Source organism: Calidris pugnax, unplaced genomic scaffold, assembly GCF_001431845.1.
Source record: "Calidris pugnax isolate Ruff unplaced genomic scaffold, ASM143184v1 scaffold25, whole genome shotgun sequence".
Taxonomy (NCBI): Eukaryota; Metazoa; Chordata; class Aves; order Charadriiformes; family Scolopacidae; genus Calidris; species Calidris pugnax.
In genome coordinates this window covers 14,751,542-14,769,640 of record NW_015090805.1, presented here as the reverse complement: position 1 = coordinate 14,769,640, position 18,099 = coordinate 14,751,542, and the positions used below count along the sequence as shown (strand labels likewise).

Here is an 18,099-nt window from a genome sequence, read left to right as displayed (position 1 = left end):
TGTAGTCCTAGGAAACAGTCATTTTTTTTAATGAGGAACAAAAACATTTTAGTTCCTGAAGTTCTACTTGTCCACTGGAAATAATTTTTACATATTATTTTTGTCTACATTAGGCACATGATTTACAACAGTGTTCCTCTTCATCAACTTTTCCTCTTCTTTCTCCTGTCCTTGCCGCCTACTTCAGCAGATTTACCTGTCTGATACAGAAAATAATTTGTAATAACTTCGTCTCTGAGGAGTTGTACTGGCAAAGTCATACTGGCTACCTCTGGCTGCTGTCTCTGTGTAGGTAGTGTTTCTTCATGATATAGTGCAGATGTCCCTTCAAAATAGGTAACAGATTCAAATTGTTTTGTGCATGGGCCAAATCCAGGTATTCAGTAAAGTCTTAAGGTTTAAAAAGTAAATATTAATGCCCTTTTTAGAATAATGCCTAGAATTTTGATTATTTTTTTTCTCCGTATTTGATGAAAGCTTTGGCAAAGGATGTTGAGCAGTATGGTGTGATGGACCATACACTCCTGAGGCAGATGCCTTTATAGCACAGGAAAAACGTCCAAGTTTTTTTGTTTGTTTGTTTTCTCTCTCCTAGAAAAGAACTTCTAATAATCTCTAGTTCATCTTGAACATTGAACTTGATTTTAGTTTAGCTCTACATGTTGCCTCTTATCTAAGATTTTCAGTGGCAGAGAAAATTAGATCGTTGAGACCAAACAGTCTTCTTGTAACTTCCTTGACTGATTGGCTCAGGTTCCGTGCAAGGCACAGTGGTGCAGTTTGTGCTGTTGTGCACACTGCCAGGAGGAAGGCTGAAGACAGAAGATGGGAAGGTCTGAGGGAACATGCTGGAGGAAGGCTTCTGAAAAGAAACAAACACTTCTAGATACTCTAAGTGTTGGTATACCATTTTGGCCTAAATCCACCGCAGGATCTGTAGTTCATTTTATGTAACTCTGCTAGCATAACCCAAACGTATGCTGGATTTTTATAAATGCTGTTTGAGATACTCTTTGGATCCACAGTAGACAGGCCAGCATCTCCCACATTTCCACATAAAAAACCGAGTTCAGAGAGATGAGTAGAATGCAAATATTTCAGTAAGTAAAATGTAAATGGAAAGATAGATGATAGAAAATGAATACTCCTTTTTCACATAAGAATAAACCACACAGCTATAACCAGTACAAAAAACATTCAGAATTAGAGGAAACAAGATGGTACTGGAAATAGCATAGATTTTGCAGTTGCTTTGGAATTCAGTACAGAAACCACACATAACATTCCTTTCTTCTCCTTTTTCTGTTGTTTTTTCTTTAACTGCATCTGGTAATAGCTATAGGGACATCAATTATTATCCTATCAAAGACTAAAATTAGAAGTGCTGCACACAGCAAAATACAAATGGCTAAACAGTTTCTGGCTAAAGGTGTATAGGGAGAGGAAAAGATGCCTCATTTCTTTGCCTTGAAGCCAGCTGAAATAATTCATCTATGCACAGATCATTCCAAGGGCAGCAGGGGAAAAAATCTGCATACATAGATTTGCTGAACCCTTATCATTTAGGAAGTGGGAGGAATAGTCTGTAGATTAGCATTCTAGTCTGAGTTATCAGAGACTTAGCTTTGGTTCCCGAGTTATCACAGATATCCTGCACTTGAGTAGCATAAGTAGTTTTCCTGTGCCTCAGTTCCCTCACTCAGGTAAAAATAGGGGTATCTTATAGGGCTGTTGTGGGGATAAATACCTAAAGCTTGTTAAGTGCTTGGGTTATTCAGTAGTGAAGCTTGTCTAAGTACCTCGAAGCACTGTTTAGGCTGGAATGTGTATATGCTGTCTACATGCACCAAAGGCTTCCTTAATAACTTGGTCTGCTTAGCTTGAAAGAAGAACCAACACACCCAAGAGGATGGAAAAGTGAGCGGTGTACTGAACTGCACTTGTGTCAGAAACAAGAGACTCTTCTTGGCCAGAGACAGTTCTTTCTGCTGTGGCTGGACACGACCTAAGTAGAAAACAATCAAAATGGTTAGTCCAAGGAGATTCCAGGGAGTGAGAGAAAGCTGCCTTATCAAATTCTCTGTTGAGAGAGGTGGCAGTGGAGGAGCAACACAAACGTTTTATAAGAGGGAATATTTGTAGAATTGAGACTTTTTCATGGAGGGCAGACATAGAGGGACAGGAACAAAAAATGGGAAGAAAAATGAGGCAATAGGAAATAATAGAAGGATTTTTCTCTTGGTAGATTATATAGCTCCAGACATAACTGGGGAGTTGGAAAAGGAGAGGGAGGATACATTGGAGAAGTGGGAGAGAGTGACACTGGCAGCTACTGGAATAAAGATGTCAATTTATCGTGTTTGACTAGTGAAAGACTAGTGCAGATGAAGTTGTGCAGACAGGGGAGATCACAGGAGGATCAAAATTCAGAAGATTTATAGTTTGCAGCTAAGAAAAACATTTTGTGTGGGAAGATTTCTGTATTGGAATAGTCAGAGGAATAATTATTGAAATATTTCTCCAGCTGAAAAACCTCTGAAAGGAATCTGTCTGCGTTACCAGAGAAAAGAAGGGTGCTATAGAGATAACGTGGCTTTTTCAAGGTTAAAGGCAGAGGTCACGGTGGTGCTGTAAATTCCACTAGCTTCAGTTGTGTGTGTCAGGCCCAGGAGGAGACCTCAGGCTGGCTGCGTGCAGTGAGCCTGGCTCTCACATGGGCGATGAAACCACGGCTTCTTTCGTAGTCGTGATAGTGAAAAGTGCACTGTAGGTAAGTGTCTGGTCGTGTAGGCAACAGGTTCCTGATGTAAAAATAGTTACGGGTGGGAGATGTGACTTATGTGGAAAAATACTTAGGGATGAGATAGTCACCCAAAGAGAAAGCGGTGGGGACACTGAAGCTGTACTGGGAAGGATGAACCAGAATTTATCTAGGAACAGATAACAAAATTTTAAGGTAGAGAATAATCTTTAGGACAAAGTGTAAGCACAGAGAGTTTCAGATTGGATTTGGAAGATGAAATATTCATAGAAGAATATCTTTGAGAATCTCAGGGATTAGAGTTTTTACTTTTTTTTTTGGTGTTTTTATTTTATTTACTTTGCTAAGACCATGCAGTTTCATAGGAAAAAACACAAAGAACAAAGTGAAATGTCATCTCATCTCACTGCCTGTGTAGCACTATATTTGGATAGGTTTGTTAGCTGAGGTTTTTGTTTGGTTTGTTTGAGGGGGCGAGCAGCAAACAGAATATAATTTTCTCCTGTTTAGTCACACAAGTGAAAAAAAATGAGCAATTTGGTGTTTAGCTGTCAGGTCTATGTACTATTGCTGTACAAACCTTGTTTAATAAGAATTTAAGTAAATATAAATGAAATATTGAAAGCATAATGCATCTGGAACATTTTTAAAATGCACTGAAATATAATGTGATTAATTTCTATTGTGCTAATTATACCTATTATGAGTTAAAACTGATTCCACTTTGCAGCCATTGTTATATAACTTGTGGCTTTGCAGTTCTTTGAAATCCAGTTTTCTATTCATGTGGTATATTAAAAAATGTTATAAGACAAATTACAAAGCTTAACTGAAATAGTGCCAACAATCTTAAACAAGTTATTCTACTAGATAAATAACTACTGTAATGCTTATTGGTTTGGTTTTGTTTGTTTTTTGTTGTTGTTGGTTTTTTTTAATTAAAAAAAAAGGCAATGTAATGAGCCAGGGCTGAGCAGGTTGTGGTTTTATTTCTGTTTTATGATTTAGTGGAGTTGCTCTGCACCTATAGTGAGGTATCTAAGATCTGTTTGTGAGCTATTACTCATGTGTAATATTTTGTATTCAGCAGTGTATTCTGCTTTATGCTGCATGGATTGTAAGCGTAGGATATCACTGAGTTTGAATGCTTTGGCATATAGGACAGCTCATAACAGGGGCAAGTGTCATGGTAAGTTTTTTACAAACAACAGCATTCGTAGTCACTCAGCAGAACAGAAGATGAAGCACCATGTTGTACTTGTCCCTAAGTGTGGGGCTGGAAGAGGTATGTCTTTGCCTATTGCAAGCCTTTAGATGTGGATGTGGGGTTTCATCTCCACAGGGAGACACTTTGGACCCTGGCAGTGAAGCTGCAGGGAGCAATAGGAAAGGAGAAATCTGCTGTTTGCCTGTTGAAGGGGAATAAGAAGGCTTCTTGGGTGAGTCTCAGGATGGTTGCCTGGCTGTAGATCTGCTCCAGGTGCCCCACAAATTAGCTGTCATGGAGCGTGAGCTGCAGGGGACGGGTGGCTGTGTGGGAGTTATGGATGTACCTTCTGATCGTCCTCCGGATGCAGTGCAGCTTTTATGTCTCTCTTTTTCCACTATAATGGGCTTACAGTGCAATCCAACCCCTAGTAAGTATATGTGAAAATTAGTCCTGTTTTAAGTACTTTAGGAGAAAAAAGATTTTTACTTAGAAGACTTTGCATTTTTTTTAGCAGTGAGGGAAACTACGAACAAAATGAAAATAGTTATGTAAGCTTTGTTTTGATAAATTGGTCATTGCTTGCATATTGTTGTAGGAATCTGAATGCAATTAGCAGAGCCAATATTTGAATATAATTTCATCCCTAATTTGAGAACTGACCTGAACTTGAAGCCTTACAAAGTAGAATAGATCTCGCTAGGGAAAGAAATATTAAGTTCTCACCCCCAAATCAGTCAACATTTGCAAGAACCTTGAAGAAGTTAAATTCATTTGATGAAATGTTTGTTTCATTTTCTATATTATGTTTCTGAGACAGAGCTGTCCACAAAATAAAAACTGCAAAAATAGTTTGTGTTTGTTCACACAAACTCATGAGAAAGAGAGTTTGGTTCTACTTGTACTTATGAACTTACTCTATGTGCAGAAAATACCATGAACAACTTTTTTCCTCACAAAAATCTCCAGTTCAGTTTTAGTGGTATCTAAGGTACTGGTAGATAATTTATTCAGGGTTTTTTTGCATTAAATATAACTTCTCAGTCTTTTAAGATTAACTCTGTTCAGCTGGATATGCATTAAAGTTCAAAGAACCCGAACATTTTTAATAAAATTTAGAGCATTCTGCTTGCTACTTACACATGCATTTATTACTTACCATCTCCAGTATTAGTAGTCTTTTCCTCCTGAAATACATAATTTTGTTTTTGAAAAATGCAAATAATTTTATTTAACATTATTTTAGATTGCTTTAAACTTTCTGGTGCCATGTAATATAACTTTAATTTTGTTTCAGCTGCATAATGGGGTTAGAACCAATCCTGTTTAACGAACATGCTGTCATTCAGTTGTGAGGGTAGGAGTGTGTCCTGCTTGATAGTGCAAGCTCTTGCGTGGTTGTTGCACTACTTCTATTGTAAATAGTGTAAGCAATACCAGAGCTTTGCCCGCTGAGTGAAATGAATCCATTTGGATAGGACTTCTGAGTTGGGGTGGCGGTGGTCTCTCCTAGGCGCTCGGGTGCTGCCACAGTGAGGGCTATCTCCACACCCACCTGGCCAGAGCCTCCTCTCACTGTTGGTAGCGTTTAGCTCCAGCACTACCCCAATCATTGCGAGGACAAAGCCTCCTCCACTTTATTCAGCCATGTTTCTGTTTCATGGGAGCATTAATCAGGGCAGCCAGTCTAAAGTCCATCTCAAACTGTGGATCTTTCCTTCAGTCTTGGCAGTATCTGTCTGAATGGGCAGCTATCTCTCCTAGGAGGTCTTGAGTTGGAGAAACCAGTATCTCTGCCGTGTGTCACTGCATGCTGAGTTGAGCCATCGTTGTCGCTCTGGGAACCCTTGTTTGGCACAACTAGTGGCTTTCTAGGAAAGTGTTAGGGATAAAAACTGAGAAAATGAACATCTCCACCACCCTAAGAGTGATTTACCATGATATATCTGAATCCACCCTAAGAACAGAAACCCAATTCCAAGCTGGAGCGCTGTGAGTAGCTGACAGGGAGGTAAAATCTGTTGCACACTGGAAGGCAGGCATTTGCAGCTCTCAGAGTTCACTGGACACATTCTCTGTTGTGTTTGTAACCAGCCAAGTGTTTTGCTGGTGTAAGAAGGTGTATGAAGCTCATCACAGCATTGTACTTCAAAGGGCCATAAAAACACTGCAATGAAATACACGCTGTGAAATGCCTTGATGCTATCACAAGGATATTCAACTGTGATTCACCCCGTCTCCCCAACTTTTTTGGTGTCCCTTAGGCAGGCATATAGACTAGTAGATTTCTTTTATCTGTTGACTTTACATTGTTAGCTGGATGATTTATAGTGCCATTTTTTATGGAAAGATTGAGTCTATAATAATAAAATAAAATGGTTTTCAGTACTTAAAAAAATCCTTACTTTAATTAGCCAGCGTCCATTTCTATTGGTCCTCAGTTCTTATTTCTTTAACTTTTTTTTTCACATAAATAGGGGTGGAATTGGAGGTAAGAAGTTTAGGCATTAAAGTGTACATTCCAGCATTATTTCTGCTGACCTGAACCTAATGTCTAAAAGCCTAGGGTCAGAAAAGCCATTTTAATTATCTACAAACATCCAAGAGCTATAGACAAGAACCCCAGTCTGTTGCCTTGTAGCTATTGATAGGGCTAACCTCAGCACTGATGATAGTGTTGCAAAATAAAGATCCCCCAGAAACCCAGTTAATGGCATCTTTGTTCCTAACCTGTGACTTTCTTAGAAGTCCTGATACTTCAGGTTTTAAAAATTAATAATGTAGAGCTGAAGTGAAAATAATACTTTGGAAGTGGGGATGAAACAAACTCTTCCCTTTTCATCCTTCCCCAATGATTTGCAGGCAAACACAACCCCAGGCAACTTCCGAACTTCCATAATTGCATTGAATTCCTTGTTAATTGGACTTTTTTCTTGCTATTGAGCTTTTTCTTGAATAATGCCTACTTCATAATGATTTGTGTGCAGACAATAAATGTAGAGATTTAATAGGATGAAGGCTGTGTCTCCATATAAAGATATTTAGCTCTTAACTCCCATTGAAATCAATACCTTCACAAATCTCGTTATAAGTGACTTAATACGCATAAAATAGGATTACTATTAAATGTTTAAAGGATAAAAAGAGAGTAACAACACTGTTATCTTCTCAAAAGTGACCATAAAAATTGTATATTTAGAATTGCATGAGAATTGTCTCAGTACCTTGATGCTTTTTACATCATACCATATGTGCTCAGTTCGAAAATGAGAAGTTGGTGAGTGAGTCTGCAGACTCTGCAAACTAGAAGGCAAACTTGCTTCATTTCCTGTTTGGACTTTATCACAGGTAAAAAAGTCCTTTCTTCCCCCATCAGCCTCTTGATGGTGCCTGTTACTCCAGTGAGACTGGGGATAACAGTTTGTTTGGGATTCATTAATAGGTAAAGAGTCCAAGTTACTTTCTCTTAGCAATACAGCTACAGGTAGACTAAGGAGGGTTGAGCAATATTTTGTGTTCTGAAAGAGACTGTGACATAATTGATGAGGGAAGCAGAGCTGCTGATGCAAAAAAGTGCCTTTTTGTCCCAGAGCAGTCATATGTTTAGAGCTTTTGACTGGTACAGAAGTGCTGGCAGCAGTGCCTGCATCAGCAGGGATGGGTGTCCATCAGAGCTTTGAGATGTGGCCAAGATAAGCAAATTGCATCTGGTCTGTCATTAACCCACTTATTCTTGCTAGTTTTCATGCATATCATGTTGTTACTGAAAGGCTACCTGAAAGTCTAACAGTGAAAGATGTTTCCTCTCCGATGCTAAACAAATGTAATCATCAGGACCACCTCTGTGATGATGTTCCTTGTTTGTTGTGTGGGTGTCTATTTTTGTCAGTTAGGTTGATGGTTGGACAAGATGATCTTTATGGTCCCTTCCAACCTAGAAGATTCTGTGATTCTGTGATGTTCTTCGTTCTGGAGTCTAACCATGAGTGGTTGGGGATGGTAGGATATAACCGGTGTGGCTGGAGTTCAAATCCAAAGCTTTCCTTACAATACTGTCAGGAAATGGTAGAGGAACAGTCATCAGTGAAACTGTGGACTTCAAGCACCCAAAGAAGTAGTCTTTCTCAGGCAGACATGGCTTTAGTTAAACACGCGGATACAGGTATTCTTCTGAATGTCTCGCTGTTCTGAACCCATAGATATCAGGAAGAAATTTTTTACTATGAGGGTGCAGAGACACTGGAACAGGTTGCCCAGGGAAGTTGTGGATGCCCCATCCCTGGAAGTGTTCAAGGCCAGGCTGGATGTGGCCTTGAGCAACCTGCTCTAGTGGGAGTTGCCCCTGCCCATGGCAGGGGGGTTGGAACTAGATGATCTTTGAGGTCCCTTCCAACTCTAACCATTCTATGATTCTATGATTCTATGATTCTATAATGTTTTTCAAATTGATTGCGCAGCAGTACACGTTCTGTTTATGGTTTTTGGGGTATTCTTTGGTTGGGTTGTTTTTTTGTTTCATTTTGGTTTGTTTTTTCCTGGTAAAACTCATTCCACTTCTGTGTATAGCATCAGAGTAAGGGATTCCGTACAGCAAATCTTACAAAAGCACGGTGACCACTGTTCAGTTTATCCTTTACACTATCATCAATCATCTTTTAACTGGTTTTGCATTTGCTCAAACTCTCTTGCTGTTAAATCACTGAAAAGTTTCCTGCTATTAGATTTGAGCAGAGAAACTGTTTTACCTACAGTGACCTGCACAGTTGCATCAGTCCAGTGGTGCAAACCCAGTAACAGGACTGAAGTTCGGATGAAGAAGATTAGTCCCATGATAAATGGGACTTTCTGAAATGAGACAGAAGTTCTCAAGAAGCACAAACAAGAAGGTGGCTAAGGAAATGCTGAGGATATGACCCTTTCAGCTCAAAGTTGCTTGACCCAGATCCCAGTTTTTAAATAAAAATAAAGTAGTCTGGCTACATCAGAAGGATGCTGGTGTAACCAACAGAAAACTGTATTTTATTAGCTGCATACACTCGAGTGTTTGCTGATAATTGGGCTGATCTGGCAAGGTCTGCAGTATGTCTGTACCCTTCCTCATTGCTGTTTATTGGTCTGTTTGCAAAATTCTCAGCATCATGGTCACTGGCTTGTCTTTTACTGAAAAATGCAAGGTGCATTGGTCAATACTCGTATAGGGAATGATGTTCTGTATGCCAGAAACTGCTGTGTCTGGTGAATGGAAGAGAGGTGACAGAACTGTCTGTCTGTGTTATCATAGTCTTTTTCAAGAGTCTTTCGTTGACATCATATGACACTTCCCATTATAAGACTTCATTTCCAGAGTCCAGGATTGAAACTCTGTTTCTTTAGTCAGTTTCCTAGTGGTCAACTAGTATTTAGTGAAATGCTGCCAAGTGAACCTTTTGTCATACCAGTTTGCAGTAAGGATGGTATGCTGTCAGTTATTGCCTGACCTCAAGGAGGACCATCCACACATTCCAGCACTAGAACTGGTGTTTGTGGTTGGCAGCTACCACCTCCTAACAGAATTTCTGAAGGTTTTTCCATTTCCAACACCCTGAATTGACATTTACTTATCAAGAAAACCTGTGTTATAACATTATTGAAGTGCTAAAGTCAAACAGTAGTAGCGTGGCTTGTGCAGCTTGATGTAACCATCCTCTGCAAATGCATGTTGGGAGATTTTCTTTACTTGGTAACACACTTTTTCATACTCTCCTTGATCTAGACAGTGACTGGATGAGACATCTCTGAGGGTGAATTTGGTTTGTAGTAAGGGACAGTCCTGTTCAGAAACAGAAAGTAGAAGTATCTGTTGACTGAGACCTTCTCAGGAAAACAAAAAGAAGTCTCATAACAAAGCTGGTTAAAGCCCTGGAGAATAAAATTCAGTCCTCTGATTTAACACAGAGTTCACACATCAAGATGTGAAGTGCATTGCATCAAGGTTTAGAGTGTTCCCCATTTTTGTTACACCAGTTTGTCACCTAATCTGCACTGTGCTTGGTATTTGTCTTCAACTGAAACCATCATGTACCTTGAATGTATAAAGCACTGAGTAATGCTGAGTCCTCTGAAAAAACGGAGCCCGTGTGATTCAGTCATGATTAGAGAGTACAGACTAAAGCAACAGACTGCCGTTTTTCTATCAGGGTTTGAATACTACTCCATAAATATCTTTCCAGTCCAGATGTTAAGCAATGAAATCAACACAAAATATCAGTGCTTGAACTTTTTGAATGTGTGTTTGTACAAGGAATGAAGACTACTATGGGACTAAGCAACTGTAGCATATTCCATACTCATTGAAGAAATAAAAGTTGCATAGGCAGGCTAACATTTGCCATTTTCCAATATTTCTATTAGTTGCATCACAGTCTTAATAACATTCTTTTCATACTGTGTTTATGTGAGAAGTTATAGAAAGCAAACGAACTCTGTGTTTTCAAATGCCCTGATGAACATTTAATATGAAATTTATGCTTTTTTTTAACCAGATGGACATATTCTAAATCTGAGAATCCTTTAAGAAAACAATAGCTATGCATTTGTATTTGAATAAAAAGACACAAAAGTTGTTACCAAATACATAGCAGATACCTTTAATCCTTTTGAATATCACAGTATACTATGTCTGTTGGTATTTTAGTACCATTGTTTATAAATATAATCCTGCCTCACAGTCAGGATTCTTTTGGGAAAACAGTGACCTAATTGATTTTAAGAAGATTTTGGTTTAGTATGATTTTGCTGCTTGTGATTTCTATATAATAGTAACAACTCTTTGTTACTAATTTGTCATCAAAAAGATGAGAGAGAGAAATGAATTATGATTAAACATTTTTTTTTTTTTTTCTTTACAGATTTCTTTTACAATGCATTCTGCTCAGGCCAGCGAATTTATTTTAACTGATCAGGTAAGCAAATATGTATAGTCAAATTTTTTTCATAAAAATGTTTTTCAAGACATTCGTCAACTAATTCTGAGAGATCGGTGTTCTGTGTTGTTGAAGAAACTTCGTAAAATCTATTATAAATATGTTCATTTTTTTTTTTTTTTTCTTTACAGATTTCTTTTACAATGCATTCTGCTCAGGCCAGCGAATTTATTTTAACTGATCAGGTAAGCAAATATGTATAGTCAAATTTTTTTCATAAAAATGTTTTTCAAGACATTCGTCAACTAATTCTGAGAGATCGGTGTTCTGTGTTGTTGAAGAAACTTCGTAAAATCTATTATAAATATGTTCAAAATGCAGCTGTTGGTATCTAATCTGAAAAATTTGTTGAAATTTACAGAGTTCTATAATTTTTAATTAGAAAAGGAAGTTATTTTCCAGATGTGCTTAATTTTATTCTTTCTCTCCCTTCTTTTCTCTTGTTGTCCTAGTTTCCTCATGCGTTGCATTGATATTTGTGTTTTTTTCAAAGCCTTGCAAGTTGAGGGGTTTTTTTGCTGGGTGCTGTCCATCTCCCTCTACCTACCATAATATCAGCACTGCAAACAAACTTGTCTGATGAGAACTCCAGAGATGGTGTTTTAACACCACAGGAATGACACAGCAGTACTAGAGTGGCTGTTGGGAAGTGGAGATGGCTTTGGAAATTTATAAACACAATTTCTGTAGATCTGAATGCAATTGTGAAATGAATGAAATTGCAGTTAATGATCTAATTTGCTGGGTACTACAACGTCAAGTTGAAGTGCTAATTCACAATCTCACTGAGCATAGGTTGCTAGGCTGGCTTGTATGCTTTCCCTGTGGAATTCCACTTTGACTGTGGTTGTATGCTGTAGGTACAGCTTGCAAAAGACACTTTTTTGGCCATCTCTTTCGTTGTTATGGGTTTTAATGGGGGCGTTGGGTGATACCATTTGCATGCAGTAGAGCTTTAATGTTGCCTACACCCAGTTCGATCATTTTTTGAGCCTTAATGTGATACCTTGTTGGGAGAAAAAAGGGTGGACAAAATGAATTAAAAATCCCTTTTGTATGGAATATTTTGTTCACAGTATACAGATGAGGTTTGTCTTAGGTTGTGTGTACAGTTCCTGTGCAAAGTTCCTGTGCTTTTCAATAGACTCATTTTAGCCCTAGTTAAAATAACTGAATGCAGATAAAATAGTAAATACGAAGCATAGCATTCCTATGGAAGTCTTTCTCTTGTTTCATGTTGAAATGTTTCGTAGCTCTAACACTTTATCAGTCCTGTTAGCTTCATCTTATTTTAGATGAGGTGGTCTCTTGTCATCTTATCATTCTAACTTCTTATCATTGGGTTTTTCTGTTACGCTGCCAATACCTAGAAAGCTTTCTCAGTCACAGTTCACCAAGGAGAATTGTGTTCCTTTTAGATCTTCTCCTGGAAGTTCATTTCAAATCCACTCTTCCCAATACCTTTATTTCCTTTAAAAAGCAGATGTAGACTTCAGCTAGCACTGTCTTTTTGGTTCCTCTAGTCTGATATTCCTGGATTTTGTTTGCAAACTAGTCTGCCATGAGTCTTGCAAGCAGGGAGGGAAGTCTTGGATTTAAAAACACCTACTGATTTCAAATGTCAATCTTGAAGACTTCTCAAAAGCATTTCATATTAAAAGATTAGTTGCAAGGCATCAATCAAGGAGCAAATTTTACTTTTTTTTTATGAAAAAAGGGCCCTCTTTTTCTGGATATTTGACATTAATTACCAATTAGTCATTATTCCAAGGTTCATTATTCAGGCTTGCAATTTTGTTTATGACATTTTGTTAAAAACATTGCAAGATATAGTTATCAACAATTAATTAATCTGTTAATAATATAATTTTAACAGCTCTAGCAGAAAAGACAATCTCTTTTCTTCTTCTTCTATCAAGGTATCTCATGAAGAGCTTGTCATATCACTTGCCTTTCAGATATAAATTGTAATGAAATTGTAATGCTTAGATTGATTTGGAATAATAATTGGTTTATTCATCAATATGAAAAATCCAAGAAAAAAAATAATTGTGGCTCAAATAACAAATTTAATTTCATTTTTTTAACAGTCTGTTTCTTTAAGTACCATTAATCATTTTTCTGAAACAAAAATCAATATGTTTCAGTAATATTTCTTCAACCCCCTCTTTAATAGAACAAATAATTGTCTTTTATTAAGAGAACAAAGTCAAATTCATCTAGATCATCTAAACTGCATTTTTAATAAATAAACTATTTTCTCTCACCTCTTCCCTGTACCTTCCCTACCCTCTTACTCTGGCCTCCCACTCCCAAAAAATCACCTAGTCTATGTTTCTGGATAAAATATATCTGTCAGTCAATGACATTTTTTAACAAAACCAGTCCAAAGGCAGAGATAAGACCCCCAAAAGAAGTTTCACAGTTATTAATTGTTTGGTCTCCTTACTGGCTTCATTTATGGGCTTTTTTGTCCTTACTTGTGATGAATGTAGCTTCATGAAGTAGGAAATAGATACCTCTGCTCTATGGACATAATATATCTTTGTATGTATGCTGCGGATTTCCATTAATTAATTGGATTCTAGCTTATGAACATGTGGTGAGGTAAGGGGCTTGGCTGAACACAGATGATAACGAGCAGCTTGACATGGAGGATGGTGCTGATATTTCTACTTGTAATGAAATGGGAGCTGATTTGGGACCTTTCACATCCTTCTACCAACTTAAAACATGAATCAAAGTATTTTCAAGATCATTCGTGTTTTTGATGAGCCCTCGTTCTGTTGGTATTTGCAGGGTATGATGCTGTGAGCCTAAATGACTGTCTAGTGAATGAGGCATTGGGTTGCTATTGCAATACTGTGCAATAATAGAATTTTCTGTAGATACGGTCAACAGCAATTCTTACAATAACTAGCTCTCTGACACAAAAAAGAAGTATTTTAAAGTTTGCAAGCCTTCTGGTATTCTCAGAGGCATTGAAAGCCTGCTAGAAGTATGGGGTGTATCCTTTCTATACAACATCTGTACAGTACAGTGACTGTGGATGGGACATTTCCTATATGGATATAGAAAAGGCAACATGAACATGATAATTTTTTTTTTTTTTTTTTTTTTTTTTTTTTTTTTTTTTTTCATTTCCTGTGGGTCTAAAGAAAATTAATTATAAAAGAAAACACAAAAGTGAAACAGACTGATTTGATGCTGACCTGGATGGGCTCTTGTTTCCCAGAAAGTCTTTCTATTTTAGCTGGTGGAATGCCTTAATTTTTTTTTTCTTTCTTTTTTTTTTTTTTTTTTTTTTTTTTAATCTGTATTTCATGCACTTTTGGGCTGCTGATGGCACTTTCTATTTTCATTACAAGGAGTGAATTTGGGTTGTATATGAAATATTAAAAGCTCTAAATAACTATTTTGGGGAGGAGGGAGAGGAAGTAATCTTTAAAGTGTATGCCAGAAGAGCTCTGGTAACTGGCATGAAAATTCATTCTGAAGTTTTTTATACTCCAACAGTGCTTAAGCATCTTTGAAATGTTCAGAAATTTTAGCAAGTTTGGACTATTCTGTCACATGAAGTTACTGGCAGACACAAAGCACATGCAAAGAACAGTCATTGGGAGTGAAAATTGGATTCACAGTTTCCACACAGGAAATCTGATTGCCAGTGTTATGCCTGAACAAAACCATGGGATTCAGCTAATCACTCTCTGCTCAGGTCTCAGATACATACACAGATCTGTTCACAAACAAACTATAAACCAGAAGATATACAAGCTAGAATAAAATAAACCAATGACTGTCTACTAATTATGTTTCATTAAACCTTCTCTGAAACATCTGGTCCTTCCTCTCTCAGAGATGGGTACTGGAGGCACTGGCCTTGGGTTTCATCCCACTCGGCAGTTTCTATATTGTTGCTATTTTGAAGTCTTGTATGGTATAAAACTGTGTGCTTGTTTCTGTGCATGGGGCTGAGTTTCGTACAGAAACAATACAGACCAAATAGTTTCAGTTTGCCCCTTCAGTTAACAAGCAGAAGTAAAACAAAAGAAGATTCTCGACTAAGTTTTGGGGTTTGGATGCATCCATACTCAGAATACCATGTATCTCCGGGTGAGTGCAACATGTCTTTTAAAAGACAGTATTGTTATTAAAAGAATGCAATTTCATTCATGTGCTAATAGTTTTCACTATTGAAAATAATTTAATTCAGAGATATTTCTCATAATGCCCAGCAGTAAGAAGTTCTTCTAAGCCCTTTGTTTTAATCAATGACAAAAATATATGAATGCGTGTGTTTTGAGACAGGCCTTAAATGAAGCCATTTGTTAGAAGGGCTATTTCTTTCAGCTTGGGTGTGCAAGAATATGAAGGAGTTTAGTACAAGTAATTATAAAAAGACTGCTTGTGGGTCTCCCTATAACTAACATGGCATTTTTGTTTGCTAAAAAGGTATTTCTCTTTAGTTTATATAAGTAATGAAAGCTCCCAGAACTCCCATTAGCTTCACCTATACATTTTCATTTGCAGTATTTTTAATTAACTAGTCCTAACTTCAGTCCTGTTTTCCCTTCTTATGTAGTAATAGCTACTGGTCAGCTATGCTAAATCCTGTGGGTGACTTGGATGGCAAACCTTCCCAAGGTTTTTGCTGCTCTGGACTGACTTTCTTGAGGGTGACAGCACAGACAACTACCTTTTCCCAGCAGGAAGCTATAATCGTGTCATGGTTTGGGCTGGGTTGGTCAATGACAAGAAGACCCTCAATGCTCTCCCCTACTTCTCACTCTAAGGAGAGGAAGAAGAGAAATAAAGAGAATGATGAGTTTAGGAAAAAAAAAAAACCCAACCTAAGCAATTTTAATGAAATATTAATAATAAGATAAAAAGGAAATAATGAAATAGATACAATACATATAAAAGACCATATCAAGCTCCCAGGAGGATGTCACTGGCAGGCACTGGGAAAGTTCCAGACTGGTCTCAGTGAGGAATGGGAACTGGATTCCAGAACACGCTGATGGGGATCGAAGGTAGATGAACTGACAGTGTCTTCCTTGGGCAACAGTCACCCAAAAAAAGAGCCCTTGGAGAGGAGCCAGCCTGAGCCCTTTGCACCCTCCACTTTTATACTGAGCATGGCAGATGGGATGGAACACTCTGTTGGTCAGTTTTGGGTCACCTGATCTGTCCATGCCTCCACACAACCCCTCCACAGGGTAAACAACCAGGTCAGCTGCAACCAGTGTAAGCAAGAGCCTCTCTCACTGAGCAGAAACTTGGCCCTGCTCCACCCCAAACCCGGACAAACCAGAAATTCTCCCTTACCTTGATCATGCATTTTGTGCGTCCTGGGTCAGATGCTGTGCCCACACAGTTAAGACACAATTTCAGTAATGGTGGATCCAACCCCTCCTATGCAGATGGCACCTTGGTATGGAGAGGGGCTGCCCTTGGAGAATAAAAGCAGCATGTGCCACAACCATCAAGAGAGCTGACTGGAGAAGGGACATCCAGCCTTCACTAGCAGATCAGGGCTGTGGTCCTGACCAACTGTGTATATTCAAGAAGTCAGGATCCCTGTCTCCCTTCAGGTAGCTCAGCTCTTCCACTAAGTATTCTTTTTGTCTTTCTTAAAGGAAAGTATGAATTTCTGGGATCTTTTGAAATTAATTATAAGCTTTGGAACAGCAGGTTCTAGTGTGTGTGGAATACACAGCATCTCTTTTGTCGGTAGACATAACCATATAGAGTCAATTAAAATATTTTTAATATTTTTTGTGCACAGCTCACATACTAAGTTGTTAGCATGAACATAGACTACATAGACTCCAGTCTTGGAGCTACATCCAGACAGAGAAAGCCCTTGTTTTCAGAGAAGACAGATTTTGACAGATCTTTGTACAAGCCCAGGAAGCCACTTGCAGGATCAGGCTCTCAGCAAACTCGGCAACTTTTTTGTGCCACCATTCATCTTTCAAAGTTTGATAATTTCACTAATGCTTCAGCTGTTGGATGCGAGTATGAAAGAACTCCTCCTTTCACACTCTCTTTAACTGTGTAGCCTTAGCAGTTACAGAGGACATTTTCAAAGACTCCATCTAACTGAAGACTCAGGTACCTCTAACAATATTTATGAAAGCAAGTATATCCAATGCTCAAAAGTAAGAACCAAGTGGTTTTTTATTCCTTAAATCTCTTTATTTATGCAATAGTCTCATGATTGTTACTACTAGGAGAAAGAAGCCTGAAAAAATAGTTTCATACCTAATTATTCTAAATTTAGACATTTTTAAAGCAAATATTTAAGGTGATTACCTATTATGCCTTTGTTCTTCATTCTACATTTTCTTGTTTTCATAAAGAAATCAAAAATGAAACATAAATTATCAGTCACTTGAAGTAGACTATGTGAGTATTTCAGGAGAAACATCCCACCAACTTGATTCTGTAGAGCTTCAAGTTTACTTTTAAAAAGTGGTCAGATATGTAAGAATAGGATAGTGTATGTACAATATTTTTTTCTCAAATACCTCCAAACAGTAGTATGTCAGAAGTTACAAGAGCTGTGAACTACAAGCCTCAGCTTGGAACAGTAGAGCTATAACTGTTGTGGCTTTGGCATTTTCTCAAAATTAATAACTGGATGAGATACTAACTTGTTTCATGTTTTACAGTATCTAAAAAACTGTCATATGTCCAAAGGCTTAGTTTTAAGTAGTTTTTCCTGGAACATTTAAGGGAAATTTCATCTAAATATACCAGCAGTATTATTTCCTAGTTTGCATTGATATCTTCAGGAAGTTATTTTTATTACTGCATCTTTTATGCCTGAGGCTATTTACTTAATTTTCCTAATATATGAAAAATGTGAACAGCCATTCTACAATCATCTTGTGCTTTCTCAACAGTTACAGTTTTATATCCATCTCTGGGGGTAGTTTTTACAGAGTATTGACAACTTTGTTCTCTGATCTATAGGAATGCAACTAAGCAAATGAGCAGGAAGAAAATTGTAGAAAGGGTGAGGAGGAAAGGTTTGCTAAAAATGAGTTAAAACATTTTCCAACCTTTTACAACTTCCCTGCTGGAGACACCAGCAGGTAAAATAATTAAAGAAGTTAAATATAGAGTTTGGTCTACTAATTCTGTTTTAAGACAGTAAC

At 37.7% G+C, this 18,099-nt stretch overlaps 1 long non-coding RNA gene across 4 annotated transcripts in view; it reads left to right on the top strand.

Annotated features, from left to right (window-relative positions):
* The window catches only part of LOC106885784, a 301,614-nt gene that overhangs the window by 224,507 nt on the left and 59,008 nt on the right, over positions 1-18,099 (top strand). For all 4 annotated transcript variants that reach the window (XR_001411500.1, XR_001411497.1, XR_001411499.1 and 1 more), the window contains one exon: positions 10,856-10,909. This is a non-coding gene — a long non-coding RNA (uncharacterized LOC106885784). The remainder of the gene's footprint in view (positions 1-10,855; positions 10,910-18,099) is intronic.